Source organism: Equus caballus, chromosome 3 (genome assembly GCF_041296265.1).
Source record: "Equus caballus isolate H_3958 breed thoroughbred chromosome 3, TB-T2T, whole genome shotgun sequence".
Lineage (NCBI taxonomy): Eukaryota > Metazoa > Chordata > Mammalia > Perissodactyla > Equidae > Equus > Equus caballus.
The window spans coordinates 69,900,502-69,925,536 of record NC_091686.1 but is presented as its reverse complement, the minus strand read 5'-3'; the positions used below and the strand labels follow the sequence as shown (position 1 = coordinate 69,925,536).

The 25,035-nt window shown below is 37.6% G+C and overlaps 1 protein-coding gene across 1 annotated transcript in view; it reads left to right on the top strand.

The window, feature by feature from the left end:
* Nucleotides 1-6,204: 6,204 nt before the first annotated feature.
* The window catches only part of SLC4A4 (solute carrier family 4 member 4), a 396,171-nt gene continuing 377,340 nt past the window's right edge, over nt 6,205-25,035 (top strand). Inside the window, exon 1 of the mRNA XM_023637993.2 lies at nt 6,205-6,329. The gene's annotated coding sequence lies outside the window, so the exon portion shown is untranslated. The remainder of the gene's footprint in view (nt 6,330-25,035) is intronic.

The window sequence follows — 25,035 nt, the reverse complement described above, 5'->3', positions numbered from 1 at the left end:
AGCTCTGTAATTGTATGTTTACTAAGTTATAAATTCTTAATATGATATTAATTTTCTCAATATTTTCTGTCATTGTGGATTTGGATTTGGTTCAGGGATTTCACAAAAAATTAACACCAAGTTCTGTTTTGGCAGATTTTAAATAGATAAATATGATGTGTTTCTTTTTAAGAATTAAGACTATCATCAAAGAATTTTATTGGCTATATGGCTACTCTTTGAATTAATTTAATTTTAGTTCTTTATTTTTTTTCCTGCTTTTTTCTCCCCCAAACCCCCCAGTACATAGTTGTATATTTTAATTGTGGGTCCTTCTGGTTGTGGCATGTGGGATGCCACCTCAACATGGCCTAATGAGCGGTGCCATGTCCTCGCCCAGGATTCGAACCCAAGGCTGCTGAAGCTGAGCGCACGAACTTAACTACTTGGCTATGGGGCCGGCCCCAAATTTTAGTTCTATGCCTAGAATGAAGTAGGTACTATACCAATCAATGTCCATTGAACTAGAATAAAAGGTGACAATTAGAAGTAAAACTGGGTAACAGTAGTTTAGTTTTTGGCTTCATTTTTATAATGAGCTGAGAAATGTTTTAAATATAGAATATTCAGCACCATAAATAGGATAAAAGTACCCTGTAAATACCAGATGTTATAAAATCCTTTCACATAACCATCTTTTAGCCTTACAAGTCTGTAGTAGATAAAATTTATCACCATTTTACAGTTGTGGAAGGTTAAGGATTTTCTAAAGATCTCACAAAAATTGGCAAAGCTGAAACAAGAACTCAAATATTTTGACATTTTGACTCTAGTGTGGAGGTTCATTTTATTTTAGTGGGCAGCAACTCACTTTTATATATAAGATGGTTTTCCTTTTCTTCTGTAACTTGGGCAGTGTTTAATACCCATTTAAAATAGCAATTTGAAAATAAAAATTTGATAAGAGTAGTTTAAGCCCGTGATTATTTCATAGTTAAATCAGCAGTTATAGCCCTTTGCCACATGAGGTCATCATATACTTGATTCTTTCCTCTGCTCTGGCTATAATCCAAGCATCATTATTTTGATGGTGAGTGGTTGGAAAAAGATGGGAGCCGATGAGAGGTCTTTTGCACTGCCAGAGCAAAAGCATTAATCGATTAATAAATAATGAGTGAAATTTTGTGTGTATAGATAAAGGGGAAAAAAGAAAATGAGATGTTGGATTAAATACAGACAATCAAAGACAGTGCTTTTAGAATTGTTTTACTATAAGAAAGTCTGCTGCACAACTCCCAGCTGCTTCTCTAGGTATTAGATTGAATAATACCAGTTGTTGTTTTTTTTTTATGGGATAAGTACTTGGTTAGATAATTATGCTTAACAGGTTGCTAGGAAATTTAATTTCCTAATGTTCCCTCAGACTTTATATTAAGGGCTGTCTTGCAAGACTGTTTACTATTAACTTATCAATTATGTATACAAAGAAACTTACAGTTATTTTTACTATTCTGTGGAACTACATGGAGCTCAGACAAATGATTATTTTTCCAAGAACAAAAGTGTGCTTAACAAAACCGTGATCTAGAAAGTGATTTAGTAACAGGTAGGTAAAACCTCATCTTCAAGTGACCCATCTTCTGAAACATATCACCTTTTGGTGTCACTTCAAAATGGTGGTGGTGATGCTGGTGCTTTGGTGATACTGAATATGTTTATATGTATGTATATGCACTGTTTTTACTCTTATCCTTTGTTTAAACTAAGATTCAATCAAAAGTAAAGCATCTCCTCAAGCTGCCATTTTGTCCTTGCTGTTACTGTCAGGTAGAGTGGAATCATTTATTTTAGAGTAGTAAATTAGGAAATTGGCTAATGTTATAAAACAATATATGCTCCAGTTGGTTTAGCAACACTATTTTGATGTGTTATATAGTGCTTGGAATACTGGCTATCAAATCACTGGCTTGGGAACAGACTAGTCAATATGGGTATGTGTTACTATTTTGCTAGTGGTTGACGTGAACTGGTTGCTGTATTAGTAAATGAAACAAACCTGTTAAGTATGATAACCAACTTTTAACAGACTGACCTTAAACAGACTATTGAATATTGTTCTCTTCAGAATACCAGTTACCATGAGAGACTATACATTTATTCCAAAGATTCTGCCATTATACAAAGCATTCTTGGATCTGACTTTAGTGTGAGTTTAGTGTCTGAATCATACATTTTTTAAATGTGATTCAGGTTCTTTTTGTGTATGTGACTGGATATAGTTTTTTTTTAAATTACCATAAATCATTTAGTGACAAGTCTAGTGAATAAAACGGGTGGTAAAACTTGAATAAAGCTACTTTGGGCCATAAAAGAAACTAACAATGAGACACTTAGATTTCTTTTCTTGTTCGGCTTATGAAATATATGTAAAGGAAATTCATATGTTTTTTAGTAATTCAAATGTTTTTGACTAATGGCAGACTAAACTGAACATGTAACCTCTTGTTATGGTTAATTTGAAGCCTCTACTAAGTATAGAAGGTTCTGGTATAATTTTTAAAAAACCCAAAACATTGCGTCCTATTATGTTTACATCTAGTATATACCAATAGTCATTGTTAAGTAAGAATTTATCTTTAATATTTTTAACATCACAGAGGCAGTAGTGGTTAAGAACACAGGCTCCCAAGACAGACTGCTGGCTTCAAATCCTGGCCCTGCTGCTTACTATCTGACTTTGGGCAAGTCATTATAACCTTGGGCAAGTAATATATTTTAACTTCCTTATCTATAAGAGGGCCATAAGTAATAGTATCTACCTATAAAGTTGTGCGATTTTAATGTGTAGTATATATAAAGCATTTAGAACAATGCTCAGTGAATGGTAGCCGTTACTATTAGTACTATCATTTCCTTTTATTCAGTGTCTTGGTTGCTGAAAGCATCTGAAAAATTGGTAAGGTTGTGCAGTTAATAAAAAAGCTATAGAGGATATCCACTATATTTTTAAAGTAGAAATATAGTATGATCCCCTCTCTCTTTGTCTCTCACTCTGTGTGTAGGTATGGTGTATGTTGTGTAGAGGGAGATTCACCAAACTGTTCATTGAGGTTACCTCTGGTGAGTGGGATTGGAGTGGTGGTTAAGATTCTTAGGAGAATGTCTTTTATATAAAAATTAAAAATTAGGCAATTGATTTACTATTAAATTTGTTCATTCAGCAAATATTTATTGATCTACTTCTTGCCAGGGGCTCTTGAAAGACCATCTGAGATTTTAGGAATTACTCTTCCCCTTGAGGAAGTTTGAAGCTACATAAAGATTGGATTGCTATCCAGGTTCTTAGCGTTTTCCTTTAATTTTTTTTCTGTACTTTATTTTTTGAGTGGTGCTGAACATAAACATCTTGGTGTCTCCATTAATGTTTCAGAAAATTATGATTTTTCATTTGTGAATGTAAAAGTTCTGCTAATTTAAAAATGTAAAAGTAGCTGTATTGTTTTCAGATTATAAAAATAATAAATATTTGTTATGGAAAACTCTCAGGAGAATTTGATGCTTGATACTCCTCACACCAAGAGACCTTCCTTCTCTTGGGAAGTAGATGAACTTAATAGGCTATGGTTTTTATCTATTGTTTTTAAGCAAGGTACATAAGGATCTTTGTAGCCCTTCCTAGAAGATAAGTTGCAACAAAGAGAACTCTCACTGTCTATAAATTATCTTTAAAGTCTGTTTGTTTAGAAACTGCCCTTGCTCTATTTTTATAAAAGTTAGAAGCTTATTACTCTTTTGTTATTTGAGTAAAAGAATATTGTGATGAGTGTTACAAGTCCAGTATTTCTGCTCTGGGGAAATGATAAAAAGGGCAGAATGCTCTATTTCCTACCCCACCCAAACTGTTACCAAGATGTTCCTGCAAAGGGCATGGTTATAGGCTGCAGGCAAAAATTCTTCATTGCCTTCATACCTGGTCTGGACTGCAGGACTGTTCAGACAGTTAAAGAATGCCATCTTTGGTGGAGCAGTGCACGTAATACCAGGCTAATACTTGCTATTATTTAATAGCGACCAAAAGGAAAGTGAATGAAACCCTTGACTGACCTCTATCTTGGCATTCTCCAATTTCTATTTTATTGCAAGCAAAGTAATCAAGGTAAAGGAGAGAGGGGAGGCATTCCTGATTTCATGGATCCTAGAGCAATATTTCATACAGAAAATTAATGATCTAGAAACTTATAAAGAAAAACTATAGTCTACTGGAAGTTCCATCACATCCTTACAATCCATCCACTGTGTATATATCCTCATGTGTGTGCACACATGCATAAACATAAACCTAGTTTCTACATTTGTGTGTATTTGTGATCTTTAGAGGGCTTTTGTTTACATTCAGAAAGCAAAATCCTGAATTCCATATTGAAAATGTAGTAATACAGGGTTTTTTAAACTGAGATTTGATTATCAGCAAAATTTATTGACCCTTATCTTTTGTATTTAGTGAGAGGTACATGTACCTAACTTAATGGGCATAAAGCTGAAAGTTTTATAAATTAGAATGCGAGTATATTAATATCTTCCATTAATTTGTAATTTGAGATTTTTTTTTACTTTCACTTGATCTCCACTTGGCAGTGACAATAAACTTAGACATTTTTCTTTTCTTTATAAAAGTACAATATGCCCATTAAAGCAATTTGGAGATTGCAGAAATGTTCAAATAAGAAGATAATCCCTGGATCCCTTCATTCAGAAGTAACACTATCCTAGCACTATCCTTGCCTTCCAGCTTTATGTACTTGTATCTACAAAGAAACGTTTTCTTTTTTACCAAATTGAGATCACACTATAAATTCAACTTTTTGTCCTGCTTTTTTCCCTTAAAGTATATTGTAAAACGTTTCTTATATCTAAGTTATTTTTGAAAATGCAGTTAAGCCCATAATTTCTTTTAAAAAAAAGTGTTTTCCTCCCCAAAGCCCCAGTACATGGTTGTGTATGCTAGTTCCAGTTCTTCTATGTGAGCTGCCACCACAGCATGGCAACTGACAGACAGGTGGTGTGGTTCTGCCACCAGGAAGCAAACCCAGGCTGCCAAAGCAGTGAGAATGCCAAACTTTAACCACTAAGCCATCAGGGCTGGCTCAAGCCCATAATTTTTTGACTCTGTAAAGTTTGAAATATACAGAAAATATGAGAAGAAAAACATACCTGTAATCCTACCACTGAGAGAGAGCAATTTACACATTAGTATTTCCTTCTAAGCTGTGAATGTCTTTGCTCTGACCTTCAAACAAACAAAACTTAAATGTCTATTGTAACTCCTTATTTAATTTCTTACGTTAAGTGAATAATAATTTTGAAAAATGAAAGTCTTTAAAGAAATGTATCATTATATAGTTAATATGATTAGTAAATTTATTTTTTCACATTTGGTAGAACTTTTACATTTGTAAGGAACCTCTAATCCAAGAAAATTTATTTTAACGTTTTCCCCATAAAATATATTTGTACATGCTTACATGTGTGCATGCAACTTTAAAAGTTAAATCCTTAAATGCCATTTTATGTTGGAATCTTTAGAGAGAGAGAGTTCTGTGTGTGTGTGTGACAAAAGTGGAATTTGAGGACAGAAGATCTGCCCCTTTTTTTATCTGGAGGGCCTTGGGCAAGCTTCTATGAGCCAACTTCTATGAGCCTCGGTTTTGTCATTTTCCAAATTGTAGTGCTAGAACCTTTCCCAGGCACAGGCTTGTTGTGAGGAGTCAATAACATAAAATCTGTAAAAGGGTTTTTTGAATTATAAAATACATACAAAATGTTAATAGTTATTATTCAAGGAGTTCCAGGAAAGAAAAATAAAAGGCAAAGGCAATTCTTGACTCCAGCAAGTGATGGTCAGATTTCCCTTCAGAACAAATGGAAATTGAGTATGGAAACCTTCTTGTAAGAAATGCAGAATATAGCTTTGCCTTGACTTTCACATCTTTCTTAGCAAAATGTACAAATTTTCCTAACTGACTGCATGTCTAGGTCTTAGGGCAAGAGAGAATGTAATTGTTTTTGAACTGTTTTAATTTTGAAGAAGCCATGTTTATGGTACCTAGCTCTTAGAAAAAAAGAAAAAGAGCAAGAGAAAAATGGTCTATCTGCTCACCACCACCTGCTATTTTTAGATTAGCTAGGAAGGCCTATTTGGCTGCCTTTGCCCATCTCATTTGGCAAGTCTTGAGCCTGCATCATTCAGAGATATAAGAAGCTTAGATGGTGGAAAACTGAATTTCTTTCATTTTTCCAGACAACATTGCTGAAAAAACATATCACCACCAGCAATTTGAAGGACATTGGCTGTAAGTAAAACAAGTGTTTTCATTTAGTGAGATGGGCTTATGCAAGACAAAAGACATGATGTATTTCCACTTTTCTGCCTTAATAAGGGATGAGGAAGGGATGAATCTTCTGTCCTGTTTTGATTTTTACTCATTATCAAGAGAAATATTAATTTAGAAAAAGACACAAATATTGTGCATGCACACACCGCCACACACAAATACATATATGCTCATACATTTTTATGGACTTTAGAATGAAACCCTTGGAAAAGAAAAGGAAACAATATGAATGCTAAGGAAAGAAGCACAGAAACTATCTGGAAATGACAGATTTTAAGATTAACGTACTAAATGAATTTGAAAGCTAAAGAAATAGAAGGTAAATAGAGAAATCTAGTTTTCCATTTACCTGGATAAAGGGACATAATATAATATCCATGGATCAGTTTTAAATGAGCATATGTGTAGACATTTTACAGATAATAGAATTTAACTTATTTTATTTGTAGTTTCTATAAAATGTTCTGAAACATTTCTGTTGTTGGGTATAGTAATTTACTGAAAACTCTATTAAAAGTCAGGTTACATATGCTATGTAGATTTCCCTTTGCCTATATTGTTTTATTATTTTACTAGCTTCTTACACTAACTTTCCTTTAACTGTTAAACTTTCTTTTAATTGTTAAATTATCATTTTCCTATAACTGAAGAATTTTATTAAATGAGTTAACAAATGTTAAGTAAGTGCTCAAATGTTTTATAATTGTATTGGTATTCTTAATATGTGCACAAATTCTAATAAAATTAAATTAGAGAATTCATTTAAAGCTCGTCCTATTGCAAGCTGTATTAATTATTTTACGTAACTGTAGATTTAAGATGAAATTCACTTTCTTATAGCTGTTCGAAAGTTGATATTTTCCTCCATCTCTAAAAGAGTTGGAGAAAAACTTATATTATAAGCTTAGTCTTATGTCTAGTAGTCATGTAAAATAATTTCGCCTACTAGGAAAAGCTATGGATATATTGCTCTGTTTAAATTTGTGATTATGAAATCAGTGATATATAAAGGAGAATCCATTTACAAAGACTTAATTTCAAAGGTAAAGTTTTTTTACAGGTTTAACTTGCTTGTAAAGAAAGCTCAGGGAGCATTTGTAAAGTGCTTTGTTATTTGCAAAGGACTTTTCTGGACTTTATCATTTGATCCTCACAATAACCCTGTGAGGCAAATAGTCTTCCCTTTTATAGATGAGAAAACCGAGGCTCACAGAGGTCACAATTTGCATATGAGAAAGCCAGGACTTCAACAAGAGGCGATCACGGGAAAGGATTCTGTGGAAATGATATCTACACAGGAAGGAGTCTCATAAAAGATCCTAGGGGATCCTTTCAAATCCACATTTCTGTGATTTCTATCATTTTAGGTGGGAGGCAGCATGGTATAGTGGAAAGCACATGAGGATTCACTGTGTTCTGGCCTTGAGCCAGTAATTCAGCCTCTCTGAACCCCAATTCCTCATCTGTACAACAGGAACAATTTTTAATCACTTGTAGAGTTATTGAAAAGATGAAATGAGATAATGTAGAAAAGGGCCAGGTGTTTAACTGCTTAATATTAGAGCTATTGTTAATATGTATAAATCCAAACATAGTAATCCTTCCAACGCACCACAGTTGCCACATAGCCCATTAGAGCCATATCTTTGAGGGGGAAGATAGTGCTAATAATCAGCAACTGTTTTTGGTAAATGCAGAAAATGACTGGAGAATTTGTTGAAGATGTTAAGAACAGAGAAGGGAACTGCATAAAATGGAATCCATGGATATATTTTGAAGTGGAAATGAAAATCACAATTAAAAGCAATGCATGGGGAAGGAAGAACATTGCAGGAATAAGAAATAGCCCACAACCTAGCTCAGTGGAAGGAAAGAAAGAATCACTTGGTAAATCCTGGGCACACTGTTTCAGGACCAACCACATATCAGAGAATCTTCCAGCAACCTCTGGCAGGGAAAGGAAAGTTTCAGCAGTGGAGTGGAATGGCTCACATTGGACAAGGGCTTTATAGTCTAATAGACCTAGGTTAAAATTTTGGTTGTGCTGGTGCCAGCCCAGTGTCACAGCAGTTAAGTTCGCACGTTCCGCTTCGGCAGCCTGCGGTTCGCCAGTTTGGATCCCGGGTGCGGACGTTCACACCTCTTGTCAAGCCATGCTGTGGCAGGCGTCCCACATATAAAGTGGAGGAAGATGGGCATGAATGTTAGCTCAGGGCCAGTCTTCCTCAGCAAAAAGAGGAGGATTGGTGGCAGATGTTGACTCAGGGCTAATCGTCCTCAAAAAACAAAAAAAAACTTTAGTTGTGCTACTTGCTAGCTGCCTGGCCTTGGACAAGTTATTTGACATTCCTTGTCTTTTCTGTAAAAGTAGGCTGATAAATCCTACCCCATGGAGTTGTTTCAAAGATTAAATAGATGTGTATGTAAAATGTTTGCTTGTCTTTTTGTTTATTGCCTCCTCTACCAGCAAAAATATAAGCTCTGTATGGGCAGGACCTTTGTTTTGTCCCTGTACCTGTTGTATACATATAATAGTAGACCCTCAAATATTTGTTGAATGACTAAACAAATGAATTTGTCCAAGTGTTTATTTATATATATCTATAAGGCCATGTGCTTCACTGAATGCTGTGAGGAAACTTCTCCCAAGCTGCAGTGATTTATATCATCTATCCTTGTCTAAATTTATATTACATTTATTGTCCAACCATTCAAGTAATATTTAGTCACAGACGGTTCTATGTCATAATCTGTTTTATGTTTTATTTTCCTAATTGGACTGTTAAGCTCATGGAAGGTAGAGAGTGGTATTTGTCCATCCTTCTCCAGTCTGATGCTGTGCTTTTGGTATCACTAGATGGGAATGAGAATACATGGTGTGAATTATCAGGCCGCATAACCAGGAACTTATTCTTGGTAATGATAATTAGTCATGGAAGGATTTTGGCTGAAGACAAAAATACGTTTTCTTCAGTGGATATTTGTCAGCTGAAAGGCTTAAAGACATGATACCAATGGAAAAGAAGAGGACAGAAAGATCTATATGAGAGTATTTATGTTAATTCCATAACAGAGGGTATGTGTTGATGGATATTATGAGGTATTCTTTGAGAAACACGGTCTCTCTTGCTTCTGGGATTTTGCATGTGTCTTTTCCTGGGAAATTTCCCTTACTCCCTCTCCTTCATATTTGCTAATTCCTAATCATCTTTTAGTTTTCAGTTCAATGTCACCTTCTCCAAGAAGCCTCTGAGATACTAACCTAAGTCTGGATGAAGGGTCTCTCATCTGGGTTCCCATAAGCACCCTTACTTTTCCTATTACAATACATATAATATTATATTGTGATTTTCTGTTTATTTTTTTTGTATTCCCTACTAGATGATAACTCCATGAAGATAGGAGTTATATATGTCTTACCATTATACTCGAGCGCAGTGCCTATTACTCAATAAATATTTGTTGCATAAATGAATGAAAAATGACTAGAGGAAAGGAGAACAATCTTCAAAATAATGGCTTTAATTTATTGGATGTCTGTTAAGTGACTGAGCCTTTATATAAGTTAATATTTAATCCTTGCAGCAATCATGGTGGAACAGTGGAGTTCAGAGAATTTACCTTGGTCAAAGAGATACTGCTGAGATTTGAACCAGGATTTCTAGATCCAAAGCCTCTCTTCTTTTCACTTGGTAATACTACCACTGTCATGCCTTACATTTGTATAAGTTGTCACAGGCTACAAAACTTTTACTCCTATGAGAGCCTTGTGAAGCTAGGTATTATCTCCCATTTTATATCTAGTAAGTGGTAAAGCCATGATTTTCAAATTCTGTATTCTGGGTCTAGGTTTATTCCCTTTCCATGATAACACAGCTGTCTTGTTCTGGAGGATTCAGAGATGTAAGGCCTTTACAAAAGTGGTGAGATGATAAAAGTTTAAAAAATGATAAGGACTTTTTGATTCATAAATAATAGAAAAAATTCCAGGTAGATGTATTTAACAAGGCTGGAATAAATTCTGTATTTTCTTTGTCATTTTTTTCCAAGATGGGAAAAATTAATAAAGTTGGGAATAATTGGTATTAATACTATAAAGTTCTCTTTGATATTTGATTAATTCCTGGCCTCATAGGCTGTCAGCTCAGAATCCATAGGATGCCTACAGAAGAGACAAATGGTGCTGCTGGGTGGATTTGATGCAGCTTCTTCCTGCCCTCAGCCGTCCTTGTGGCAGTGTTGTTTTGCTGTTACTTTGCTTATCCCACACCCTTCAAATTGTGGCTTCCGGTAGGAGGGAGCTTTGAGGGTTTGCCCCGGAGGTCATTGACTTTGGCCACCCTTGCCCTGTGACTTGACTTTGCTCTTTACCCTCCCACCAAAAATTACTTCTGTTGAGGAGTAAGAGGAGTGGGAACAGGGTAGTGGGGAATGTTGTATTTTTTACTGAAACAAGCAGAGGCTCAGAATTAAGGGAAGCAAGTCTCCACAACACCTTCCTGAAAGTGGAGAAGTCTCCCATACGTGCAGAGAAAAGAAAATTTAGCATGAACAGGAATTCAAATTTATTTTCTTGGTCACGCTAGAGTATTTGGCAGCTGCTTTGACACATATAGGTCACTGGACTGTAGGGCAATGCGAAGCAAAATCTCAAAATGGGAAGAGTGTTTTTTTTTTTAATTTCAAAAACTATTTTTGAAAGCATTAAAAGATTATAATTTTCTAAAACCACAGTTAACCAAAATTTTATTGTACTCTCTTAACAAAGTGTTAGATTTAAATGAAAGACTTTAAAACCAATTGCAAATTTGAAAATTGCTCTAAAGTAAATATAATGCCAACATATATCTTGATTACTGGCTACTTTTTTCTGCTCTGCACTGTTCTGTAAATATTTGATGAAGCCACAGTTCACTATTTACTTTTCTTTGATCTCTCCACCAGCTAAATAGATTTGTTTTTGTTTTCCTTGTGACTTTGCATTTGTACTATCTGGCATTGGAATTTCGCTGAATAGGTGAGTTTGATTCTTTATGGGAGAAAAGAAGAATGTGGATAATGCAGACCCAAGTAGGTTATAGTTGAATAGAAGGAAATTCCAGGCTAGTGTTTTTAAATTGGTATATAGTTTATGTACAGTAAAGTCTGTAAATTTTAAACAAACCTTTTAACGTATGTATACATGCATCTAACCACCGCCCATCAAACTAAAGAACATTTTCAGTGCCGCAGAAGTCTCTCAGATATGCCTTCCCTGACGCTAGCTACTCCCAAGAGTAACCACTGCTCTGATTTCCATCATCAGAAATTTGTTTCTTCAGGACAGCCATTTTTAACAATGCTTATCACAGAAGACACCATGAATGGGAATAATTGATACAAAGTTTGGGAATTGGGAGTAAGTTCAAATTACTTTGGATGACATATATAACCGTTGTGGTGCTTCCATTGCTTCCTAAAGACAGAGAAATTCCCTGGTTCCATTCAGTTCCAGAGTGATCAGGAGGCAGGGTTTTCCTTTAGGTATCCATCTCCACATAGGATGCAAAATTCCCCAAGTTGAGTCCCACTCTTCAGGGCACATCTGAAGAGTGTCCAGGTTGGTTATTTGGCTAATGTCCACAGGTAAAGCATCAGTGTGGCGTCCACACTAAGAATAACTCATCACTGAGTCCTCTGTTCCTGGACCTAGAAAGTTCCCACTCCCACTTTGAAAGGGCTCCCAGTCCTGGATCCCATCCAGGTCTATTCTCTATCTCTGCTTGTCCCTATCTGAGCTCCAGGCATATTAACTCTTTGGGAACAAATAAGCTGGAAGTATACATCCATACTTTTTCTTTCTCACACTTACTCCATTGGCTTTTTGGGTCTCTGCTGTCTCCTTTGGGTTGGGGGGGTGGTCATAGTGATCTTGGAGATCATTTCATATCAGTACACACAGATTTGCTTTAACTCTTAGAAGGTTGCATATGGTTCCATTATATAGATGTATCCCAATTCTTCCAATATTTTTATATTTTAAATAATGCTGCAAAAATATCTTTGTACATATCTTTTCTCACATATGTCAATAAATACATGGGATAAATTCTTAGAAGGAATTTCTGAGTCAAAGGTGTATGCACTTAAAATTTAATTTTAATAGTGCTAAATTGCTATCAGCAGAGCTGGTACCAGTTTATACTCCCACCAGCAATATGTGGGTGTTCCCTTTTTTTTTTTTTGGTGAGGACGATCAGCCCTGAGCTAATATCTGTGCCAGTCTTCCTCTGTTTTATGTGGGACACAGCCACAGCATGGCTTGACAAGCAGTGTTAGGTCTGTGCCTGGGATCTGAACCTGTGAACCCCAGGCCGCCAAAGTGGAGCATGTTAACTTAACCACTATGCCACCAGGCCGGCCCCCAATCTTCCTCTTTTTGCTTGAGAAAAATTGCTGCTGAGCTAACAGCTATGCCAATCTTCCTCTACTTTGTATGTGGGTCGCTGCCACAGCATGGCTTGACTAGCAGTGCTAGGTGCACACCTAGGATCTGAACCTGTGACCCCTGGGCTGGCCCCTGGATGTTCCTTCTTATGCTTGTTGAAAATTTGTTGGTTTTTTTAAAAAAATTTTGCTTACACTGTTTTTGCCATGTTGAAATTTTTCATTTTTATGAATTTGAATTTATCCATTTTTAATGATTTCTAGGTTTTGTGTTATACTTAGTAAGGCCCTCTCTACTCTGAGTCTATTAAAAAATTCTTTCTTGTCTCTATTGCTTTATGGGTTTTTTTATACCAAATTTTGGTATAAATTTTTATGCCAAAATTTATTTTGGTATAAAGGATAAGATATAAATTTTTTTATAGATAGCTAACTTAGTTGTTCCAAAACCATTTAATAATCCATCTTTTCTCCCAATGACATGCAATGCCACCTTTATGCTAAATTCCCTAATATATTTTATGTCTATTTCTCAATCTTCTATTCTGTTTCATTCATCTGTTTGTCACTCATTCAGTGACACCACACTATTTTAATTGGTGAAACTTCAAAATAAAAATATAGCTTGTTCCTCTCTTATTGTTAATTTTATATTTTTGGAGTTTCCCAGCCTTTTGGCTTTTTTCTTTTTCCATATACACTTTAAATACCTGACTCTTTTTCTAACAAAAATTCTGATTATATTTTTATTGGGATTGTATTAAATTTATAGATTTAAGTTAGGGAGAATTGCTATCTTCATAATGTTGAGTCTTCTTAATCATGAACTTGATATTCATTTTCATGTGTTCAGGTTTATTTTTTGTATTCCTTAATAGTGTTTCAAAGTTTTCTTCATAGTTCTTGCACATTTCTTGTCAAGTTCATTCCTAAGTATTTTGCCATGTTTTTTTGTTATTGTAAATGGAGTTTTGTCTTTGTATTTTTAAATTGGTTGTTGTTTGTATTAATACATATGAAGGCAATTAATGTTTATATATTAATTTTGTAACCACTTACATTGCTTAATTCTCTTCTAGTTGAAATTGGTTTTTTCTCCATGTAAGTTGAAGCAATTGATAAATGATCAACAAATTATAATGTTTACCTCCTCCTTTGCTATTTTTATACCTAATTTTTTCTCTTGACCAGTTTCATTGGCTACTGTCTCCTCCAGAGCAATGTTAGATAATAATGGTGAGAGTGGTCATCTTTGAGCTAACATTTAAATTTGTGTAAAGTGATCAAAAAGGTTACAAAATATGCTTCCTTAAAACCACCACAGAGAATATGTTTTTAGAAAGGGAATGACATAAATCAAAATGCTTCCTGAGAGGATATATGTTCAAATCTTTCAGGTATTTGTTCAAATGAATCTTTTCAGTGCTACCTTTCCTACCAGCTATTTTAAAATTGTACCTCCCCTCTACCCTAGTCCTTCCTATCCTCCTTTCCTGGCTTACTTTTCTCCATAATGTTTATCACAGTTTCCCAAGTTATGAATTTCACTTATTTAATTTCATAATGTATGTTTCCCTCCACTGGAAACAAGAGCAGAGATTTTTATCTTTTTTGCTTACTGCTGGATCTCTAGCCCCTAGAACAATACCTGGCACATAATAAATGCTCAGTAAATACCTGGTGGATGACACTTCCTAAGAAAATCCAGGAAAGGTGCTAGAAGAGAGATTTGCTTGCCTCCAGTTAGATGTTAGTATAGAATAGGAATTAATTACCTGAAGAACTAGGTAGGATTTAAAAATATTTTGTGACATCATCACATTTTAAATTTCTGTTACATTGTCTTTTTCTCCATAGTGATGAACAATAAATGAGAGTCTTTAAGTCTTGGTGGGTCTGGGAAGATAAGGACTGGGTGGTGCTAGCTGTAAAGAGAATAGGCTGAGACTTGAGGTGGCAGGAATCCCCATATAGCTCCCTGACTGGCATTCGTTTTTGAAGAACAAAATATTTCATCTGTTTTGCAGCAATGACCATAAAAGTATTTCACTAGAAAGAGAATTCACCAGGAGGGCTTGAGCTCTACAGTACAACCTTAATATTGCTCAAAACAGATGTTCTTTTCTTTGTACCCAATTTACCATTAAACACAGTAAAGATCCTTCGCTGAAGCAGTGAGAGTCTTCATCTTTAAAGGAGATGATTTAGGCCCAGGAGGTAACTATGATTATTACGAAAGAAAAAGGAAGGGAGGGTGCCAGGGAAGGAAAGAAAAAGGTTATGAGATTTAAATAAATTAGCTGGTGAAATTTTGTGCAAATTCTGTTGGAAAATTGTTCTAGTATTATCCTCAATGTTAGAAAATAAGTTGTTCGACATTGACTGCTAAAAATACAGCAACTAGAAAGACAAGGTTACTGCGTGCTGGCACATTTGCCTGGCTAGTGCTTGGTAGTTGTTCTATTCTGAGTTCTAGTTCTGGTAGAGTGTGGATGTCTCTCCTTAAAGTTTGCTCACCACAGGATGAAGATTAACCTGAACCTGGAGGACATGTAACAAAGCTTAATTTAGAAGCAAAAATTGGAGATCTCTAGCTCAGAGATGCTGTTCACATTTGTGCTATTATTAACACCGTGATTAGGCTGAATTTAGACTAGCATTCCTATTTCACCTGATGGGAAAATAAGAGGTTACTGCATTTAGACTGAAGGAAATCACGATTGTCAGCCTGCTATTACAATATTTTCAGATAAAAATTGCAAGAGCCACATGTTATGATCTTGAAGTGGATTTTGAAGCAGTCTGTTGTGCATCAAGACTAGTCTCTTCCCTCCTTGGTACTCTTGTGATTCCTGTTAATGTATTCCTTTCCTTCCTTCCACTCGATCCCAGAGAAAAATAAAGGATTGACTTCAGTGGAGGAAAGGAAATGTAATCCCATCTTCTGTCTCACATTTCAATCAGAGACAAGACCAAAGACCTTACTTGGCTCCATGCTTCGTGATCTCCAGCGTTGCTTCTAACTGCTGTCCTCCTTGCCCACATCACAGCAGACTGGCCTCTGCTGGTCCTTGAAGAAGCCAAGCACGCTCTTGTCCCAGGACTTTGCCCTTGCTGGTTGGTCTGCCTGGGATGCTTCTCCCTCAGATCTCTTCACAGCTCATTCCAGCACTTCCTTCAGGTCTCTGCTCAAATGTCATCTTATTCAGCAGGCCTTATCTGACTACCCTATCTAAGACAGCATCTCTTTCTATCTGCTTCTATTTCCCACAATTCCCTTTACCCTGCTTTGTGTATATTTATTGTTTTCATCACTACCGAACGTATTATATGTTTGTTTATAGTCTGTCTTCCTCTACTAGAATGTAAACTCCACCAGGGCAGGGACTCGTTCTTTTTGCCACTATGTTCCCAGTGCCTAGAATGGTATCTGGAAAATGAAGCAGACGTTTGATAAATATTGATTGATGAATAAAAGAATCTTCTTTAATCCTTTGCACTTTGATGTAGGGTTTTTTTTGTTGTTGTCTATAATATACTTTATTCTTCTGTGGCGCATGGAAGTGTATCAGTCATTTAACATTAGTACTTGTTTAGTTTTGCAAAATGTTTTATAAATGTGAACTTTAAAAAAATTAAATATAATAGGATACGTGTAAATGTTCTGTATGAAATTGGTTAATGAAAAATGGTCCTGGACTTCTAAGAGTATAGACTTTAAATTCTGGTTTCTGTTTTTTTCTACTCATCACACTCTGTGTAGACAAAGAAAAAGACCAAGATAAGAAATACAGGGGCCAGCACCGTGGCCGAGTGGTTAAGTTCGTGTGCTCTGCTTCAGGGGCTCAGGGTTTCACTGGTTTGGATCCTGGGCACGGACATGGCACCGCTCATTAGGCCATGTACATACCACAACTAGAAGGACCTACAACTAAAAAATATGCAACTATGTACTGGGAGGATTTGGGGAGAAAAAAAAAAAAGAAATATACTCAACTCTTCATTATCCATGCTAATGAACAAGCAACTTGCTGCAACTGTTTTGCTTGTGTTTGTCATTATACATTCCCTGAGTTAAAGAGGATCATTGTTTTGTTGAGAAAGTTTGGCTATAGGCTATATAGGGGAAAAAAGTAAATAAGAAATAATGAGAATTATAGCAGATGGTTTTGTTATCTATTCTGCTTAATGATGCCTAAGAATTTGAAAGCAAGATTTGCTATGGATCATGATTCTCTTGTTTTTCCTCTTACTGTACTACCTTAGTTTATTCCCCAAAAATAGGTAATTAAGAGTTTTCTGTACCTTAGCAAACAAAAAACTTACTATCCTGCAAATATACCTAAAGACTAAATATACATTATTTTGAAAAATCAATGCAAATATATTTATGTTAATCAAGTGTGAGTCTCAGGAAAATGCGTATTCAGACAGGATGGGTTTTCTTTTCCTCCCATTACTTGGAAAAACCTTGATAAGAAAAGATAAGATTCTAGAAACTATAGGAAAAAAAAGAATGCTTTCTATGTAGAAAAGATATCATGAGAAAAGATTTAGATATAGGAGTACTGTGGTCCCATGAAGGGGTTCTAAACGTTAACCAACACAGTGTGGACCCTGAAAATGCATCAAACCATCTTTCAATGTACAATTAGCATTCATTTATTCATTCTTCATTTATTTATCAGACATTAGCTGAATGCACACTATGTGCCAGATTTTTTTTTTTGCATTTAAGAATACAAAGTTGAATAATGGAGCCCTACCTTTGAGTTGCTCACAACCTACTTAGGAAGAGAAATACATCAATCAGTAAGTGCTTAGAGTTGCTTAGAAATCTGTACAAGGTATGGCGAAAGTGGTAGAAGAGCATTGGCTCCAGAGGAGAATTGTCAGTTCAAGCTATGCAGGGTTCATATGAGGGGAGCATGGGGTAGTGGAATCTAGGAGAGGCTTAAGGAAGATATCTTGCATGCCAAGTAAGAGTTGGAATGATGTTTAAAAAATTAACTGGTGCAACAAAAGAAAAAAATAGATACTTGGACATCGTCAAAATTTAAAGCTTTCAGGGGCTGGCCCCGTGGCCGAGTGGTTAAGTTCGCGCGCTCCACTGCAGGTGGCCCAGTGTTTCGTTGGTTCGAATCCTGGGCGTGGACATGGCACTGCTCATCAAGCCACGCTGAGGCGGCGTCCCACATGCCACAAGTAGAAGAACCCACAATGAAGAATATACAGCTATGTACCTGGGGCTTTGGGGAGAAAAAGGAAAAAATGAAATCTTTAAAAAAAAAAAAATTTAAAGCTTTCATGCTTCAAAGGACACCATCAAGAAAGTGAAAAGACAACTCACAGAATGGAAGGAAATTTTTGCCAATCACATATCTGATAAGGGTCTTTACCAGAATACATAAAGAACTACAACTCAACAACACAAAGATAAATAACCTAATTAAAAAATGAACAAATCATCTAAATAATGTTTCTTAAAAGAAAATATACAAATGGCTAATAAGCACATAAAACATGCCTAATATCATTAGTCATCAGGGAAATCCAAATCAAAACCACACTGAGATAATACTTCATACAACTAAGATGCCTGTGATCAAAAAGACAGATGATAACAGGTGTTGGCAGAGCATTGAGAAATTGGCATCGTATTCATAAGTTTCACCCACACTTAAGGGGAGGGGATTATACAAGGGCCTGTACACCAGCGGGTGGGAATCTTGGGGACCATCTTAGAATTCTGCCTACCACGATTAGTTTTATTCTGCCCAATTTTCTCCTTTTTGTTATACTTACTGGAAGATTTCATTAACTTTATCTTCCAAATCTTGGATTGAGTGTTTTCAAAATTTTGGCAATCATATTTAACTTCTAAGAGTACTTTTATGTTTTTTGAATGTTCTTTTTTTTTCAATAATCTAAGAGCTTGTATGTAGTAAGCTCTCTTATCTCTCTGTTTAATTTATAGTTAAAATTTTCTTTTATTCTGTACCTCGTATTGACCATTTCCTCAGAATTTGTTTTGTTTTGTTTCTCCTGTTGGCACGTGTTAGCTTCTGACTTTTATGTTGGAGATGGTCCTTAAATGTTTGGTGATTCTTGACTGTCCGCTCAGATTTAAAAGTGAGTTGCAGAGAAGATGGTGGGGAGCTCTGCAGACTTTTATTCTGGTTAGATTTACTGTAGAGTGATGGGACAGCTATTCTCTTAGGGGACTTACAAATGCCAACTCCTGGAGTTTCTCCACAGAAGAGTTCTCTAACCTCTTGCGGGGACAACTAGCTATTTGCTTTCTGGGAGCTGAGTGGAGGGATGGGTCCTGGGTTTCACACTTCAGTGGGTGGATTTTCATTTAGTCCTCATGCTTTCAATAAAGACCCTCATCCCTGCCTATAGCTGAGACACAGCTATTTTAATGTGTCAAATGGGTAAATCTTTTATCTTCCACCAGAGAATTCCTGATTGTGCATTGAGGAAGGGCATCTTTGGATCCAAATGTTTCTCACAAAGACTTTCAACTAACCTTTGTTTCAGCCACACTCAGGGACATATAAAATTCGTGGGGCTCCCCTTTAAGAAAAAGAATACAAAATTAATGGGCTTTGTTGTAGAGCCTGTGTAAGAGAGTGAAACTTGATTGACTTCACTTCTCACTTTTACTTTCATAGGTCCTAGTGCCTTCCATTTTGGAGCCTTTCCAGTGTTCTCGGTGGTGAACTGAATGATTTCTGTGCAGCTACTTAAGGCTCTGCTCAGCTAAGTCAGTTTCACTTGTCCATCCACTTTCTACCTTCAATTATTTTGCTAACATCTCTTCACCTCCTGTTACTTTTCTCCTGTTATCTTTTTTTTTCTTCTAAGTTTTTAGGAGGGAGAAAAAAAAAGAGTATTTAATCTGTCAAGTTTAACTAGAACTTCCATAAACTCATTTTAGAGTTGGAAGAGATTTCAGAAATCATCCAGTTCAGCGGTCCGTAATCTAGATTTTAGGGATGTTTGTAAACATTGTCCTCCTCAAATTATATGCAAAATTTTGTATGGAAGTATTTGTGTCTGTTCTTTTGGGGGGCAGATCTGTAGCTCTTATCAGATTCTCAAAAGTTAACATCCGTTGATATTCACAGTTGAGGACATTGTGGTTAAGAGAGACAGGTCAGAATCTCCTTGATTCTATATGTCTGCCAGTAGAAAAAAGCCTTGATTCTTAGTAGAGAGGTCGTCTAAGAGAAGAATTCTTCAAGCTCTGAGCTTTCTAACTCTGGTTTTCCTCAGCACACTCTGGTCCTGTCTCTTGGGTGTATAGACACAGACAGGTGCAGAATCTTTGCTCTTGCTTAGTTGAAGGCCTTCTCCCTTGTTTAATGATAATTTTCTCTTCTATTGTGGGGAAGAGACATTTTCCTTGAGAGAATAATGTTCATGGTTGTAAATAAAGTAGGGGGATCTCAAATTGCACCTTAACTGTGCTTATCCCAGGCTTGGCCATTCTGGGAGGTCTGTGTCTCAGGTTCTCCTAAATTTGCAAGGCCTCTGGGAGTCTATCTATGTAGTGGCCTGAGCAGCCTGCTCAGCAAGAACTCATCTTAAAGGAATAGAGGCAGCCTAGGGTTGGTGGGGAGGAGTAATTTGGGGGTACATTGAGGCATTCTTCATTTGGCTCTTACTCTGTCCAGTTCCCACAGATCCCTGTCTGAGTGCTAGGGAGCCTTTGAGCAAAATCTCGAAGAGATTTGCATGAAAATCTCTGGAACATTGGAAGAACAAAGCGTTGATGTTTTGGGATCTGTGTAACAATGTAAGACTGAAGTCATGAAAAGTTATTCCCTGCTTTGGTGGAATTGTGACATAATGTTCGCTCTTCCACAGCTTCCAGGTGCTTCTGTGGCAAAGGTGAGAGTCTCAGAGAGCTTGGCAGTCGTCTTAGGGAGCTAGGAAAGCAGGAAGATGGAGAGAACTGTAATCATCATTGCTTGTGAGACATCTCCTGGGGAGGGAAGGGGCATTTGCGGGTCTTACAATTGCTAGGCATTCCTATTGCAAATCTCTTATTTAATTGAAGCAGGGGAAACATGGGACACATATGCAATGTGTAAGGGTGCCTGTGACTGTAGAAGGAACATGTCCTTTTGTGCTTTGAATTTCAAGTATGCTATTTTATTAAAAATTCTGCAGTCAGAATGATCTCCCAGCATCATGGAACACTCAAGTCCTTTGATGATAGGACTCAACAAAATTTCAACGAAAGGAAGTTCTGTGATTTGCTTATGGATCATTTTCCACAGGCTGGGCTGCCAACAAGCCATTGTGTGTCACTATCTGGAGATAGACTCCTTTGTGGATACTAAGTCTTCATTAGAATCAATAAGAAGGTGTGAAGAGTGAGGACTGCGGGGCTGTGTCCCTCACAAGCTAGAAAAGCTGATGAGCAGTTCTCCTGCCTATGTGCTAACTCTGGGGAGATTAATATATTGATCTGCCCTCTGGAGGGCAGAAACCCTCACCAGTGGGAGAAGTCTGGCTAATCCCTTAGTTTCTCTGAGAGCAGGTCCGGAAGGATCCTGTTGCCAGGAATTGAAGGTAGTTGTTACCTTGACAGCAGGAGTGCAGCATGCGTGCGTCTCTCCTGGTCCCCATGTGATCCTTTGCTGTGACGCTTGTGTGTTTACACCTGTGCAAGACTCAGGAAGATAGAGACAGCCCACGTGTGTCCCATATGCCGTCTTCAGGAGGCTGGGTTGGGCCTGCTGGGGTCAGTGTGCACTCTCCTTTTGCTGTACTCTCAGATATTAACTGATGGGACCACTTAAGCCCGAGAGGGAACTCTCAGGGAAGACAGCATGATTCCTGACATGGGCAAAGTGCTGGGTAAGTAAGGGAACCTCCACTTCAACAAACCAATTGGGTAAAATGCTTCCCAATGTAGGGCACATGCAAGAGGATGACTAGCTTCCCTTTCCGAGTGGCCATATATACTGCTGGACAGTTCTCAACATTGCATCAGAATTATCTCAGGTGTTTCCACTGCCTCCGCTTTTGTCACTTTCATTATTTTTTCTTTTTTCATATATTCAAATACTTTGTAAATTGACAATTGCTTGTGCTATGGGCTTATGAGTGTTTAGGGGTGAATTGGGGGCATTTTTGGATTTGAAGCTGACTCTGTGGTCACTGTTAGTGGTCCGCTCTTCCTCATTTCACCTGGATTTATATTCTCAGTCATCCCTGCCGCAGGGATGCTGTCACCTCTCCTTTTATACTATCAGGCTTCAGGCTGTAATTCTAGCTATTACACAATGTTCCATTTAAAATGGGCTCCAGTATTACATGTTTCTCACTGTTTATAATTGAACAGATTGCTGTCACAACATATTTGTAAGTGGATATATTTGATCATTTGCAATTTTTTCTTCCTCCCTCCCTTCCCCCTTCCCATTCCTTCTTAACCAAAAATCCTCCAGAAGATTCCATATCTTAGAGGGATGCAAAAACATTGGGAAGAATGATCTAATTCAAACTTGGGTTTTGTTTTATTATGGGCTTTTCCTCTGAAGCGCAAGTCTTTCATAAACATGCCATCTTTCACAGCAGCAAATTATGGTGACGTGAACATCTCAGCCTTTCTCACCCTGGGAGCTTAAAAGCATTGACATCTCAATTGCTCTGCACCCCACCTACCCATTAGGGTTCCTGTGGAGTTCCCCTCCTCCACGTATTTGTGCAAATTTCCCCACAAGATGCTTTTCCCTCTCCATGCAGAACCCAGTCTAGAGTTCACTACTGGGGCTTCCCAAACTGGATTGTCACAGATGCCAAAACTGGAACTCTGTTGTTGCTACAGCAGTCTAGCTGCAGATCCCAGCAAAAGTTTTGGTGCTCCTGCCTCATTGGTGCCAGCATGCCACTACGCTGCCATCTCTGCCTTGGCTTGGCTTTTGTCTCAGGCACCTCAGCCAGTGATGCTTTTGCAAAGTTAGAAAAAGAATGCTTGGTTAGCCTTAAAGCACAATGAGTTAGATAAAGGGAGCTTTCTTCTGAGTGGAACTGCATTGTTCCTGCTATAGCCAGAACTTTTACCTGGAACTAATCTAGTTGGAATTCTAATGTTGCAGCTGCCTTTGAACCTGGTAAACTGGGACTTTGCTGCCACCAACACATTCTCACTTGGGATCCCCAACAATATCTTGGTTAATTGTTTTTTTTTTTAAAGATTGTACCTGAGCTAGCATCTGTTGCCAATCTTCTTTTTTCCCCCTTCTTCTCCCCAAAGCCCCCCAGTTCATAGTTGTATATTCTAATTGTGGGTCCTTCTGGTTCTGCTATGTGGGATGCTGCCTCAGCATGGCTTATGGTTGATGCTAGGTCCGCACCCAGGATCCCAGCTGGTGAAACCCTGGGCCACTGAAGCGAAGTACATGGACTTAACCACTCTGTGACGGGGCTGGTCCTGGTTAATTTTGCTTTTGAGAATGAAAACTAGAATGTTTGTTTCTTCGGTTTTGGGACTGATGGGAAGGATTGTGTCCCAGAGTTTCTAAGTGGTGAGACAGCTGTTAATGCATATGCACAGGGCTCAAATATGCTGCTGGAATGCCTGGGTCCCCTTGGGTTCTGCTATCAGTTCCTGAATTCACTGCCTTCCAACCCTTAGGTCCTTCAGTGAAATTACTGCACCAGACAGATGTTCCCTTTGGTAAATTTTCTGTTGTCTCTCATTATATCTTATGTTATTTGAAGTTCCCCAATAAATCAGACATAGTTGTGTATCTCTGAAACCTAACTGGGGTCAGGATTTAACTGTTTTCCCAGGAGGAGCCACAGTCTCAAGTAATCCACTTTATTCTGCTAGATTCTGTGTCTGTGGGAGGGATGAAGGGTGGTGGCTGTCCTCTCGTGCTCCCTGACTTGGGTGTATCTGAGTCTCAGCTCCAGTCCAGCCGAGGTCTGCATTTGCAGCCAGTTATAGTTCAAGTTTCCAACATTTTATTTACATATAGCTCCCCCCAACTGCCGCCGGCACAGGACACTATGTCCTCTCGTCTCTCTTTCTCCTGTTTCCTCCTCTCTTTCTCCTTCCCCCTCCCTAACCTACCTACTCAGAACAGCCAGCAAACTGCTCCATGTTCCTTGCATTTACTGGTGGTTGGTTAATCTCTTTCCAAGGCTGCCTTTTTTTCCCTCAGAAACAGAGTGTAAATTATATATAAATATATTCCTCACTTCACATTACATAATTACCTATTTCTCACAACTTTTTCCACCTCAGTTGTGCAGCTGAAATAACAAGCTATTTCAAATGTTCAGGAATCTATAGAAACTAATATAACAAATACTATGTAGCCACCTCCTACATTTAACAAATGTGAACATTTTCCCATCTTTGTTTCAGATATTTTGAAGTAAAGGCAACATTACAGATACAGTCAAAGTCCTCTGCTTACTTCTCCCCAGCCCATAACTCTCGAAGTCTCCTAAAAATAATCATTCCAGAGGTGGATTTTTTTCTTTCCCATCAGTGGTTTATGCATTTCATTTACATGTGTGTATCCATATCAACAGCCAGCCCTGTGGTCTAGTGGTTAAGATTCCATCACCACTGAGGCCTGGTTTTGTTTCCCAATCAGGGAACCGCACCATGTCTGTCAGTTATCATACTGTGGCAGCTGTGTGTTGCTGTGATGCTGAAAGCTATGCCACCAGTATTTCAAATACCAGCAGGGTCACCTATGGTGGACAGGTTTCAGCAGAACTTCCAGACTAAAATGGACTAGGAAGAAGGACCTGGAACCCACTTCCCAAAAAATTGGCTGTAAAAACCCTGTGAATAGCATCAGAGCATCGTCTGATACAGTGCCAGAAAGTGAGAGGATGATGCAAAAAGACCAGGCAGGGTTCTGCTCTGCTGTACACAGGGTCGCCATGGCACTAACAACAAAATCTATATCAATACATAATATTAGGTCTGGCCCCGTGGCAGAGTGGTTAAGTTCACGTGCTCCCCTTCTGTGGCCCAGGGTTTTGCCAGTTCGGATCCTGGGCATGGACCTAGCATCACTCATCAAGCCATGCTGAGGCGGCATCCCAAATAGTAGAAGTAGAGGGGCCTACAACTAGAAAATACAACTATGTACTGGGGTGGCTTTGGGGAGAAGAAGAAGAAGAAGAAGAAAAAGATTGACAAGAGATGTTAACTCAGGGCCAATCTTTAAAAAAAACCCAAAATATTTTAGGT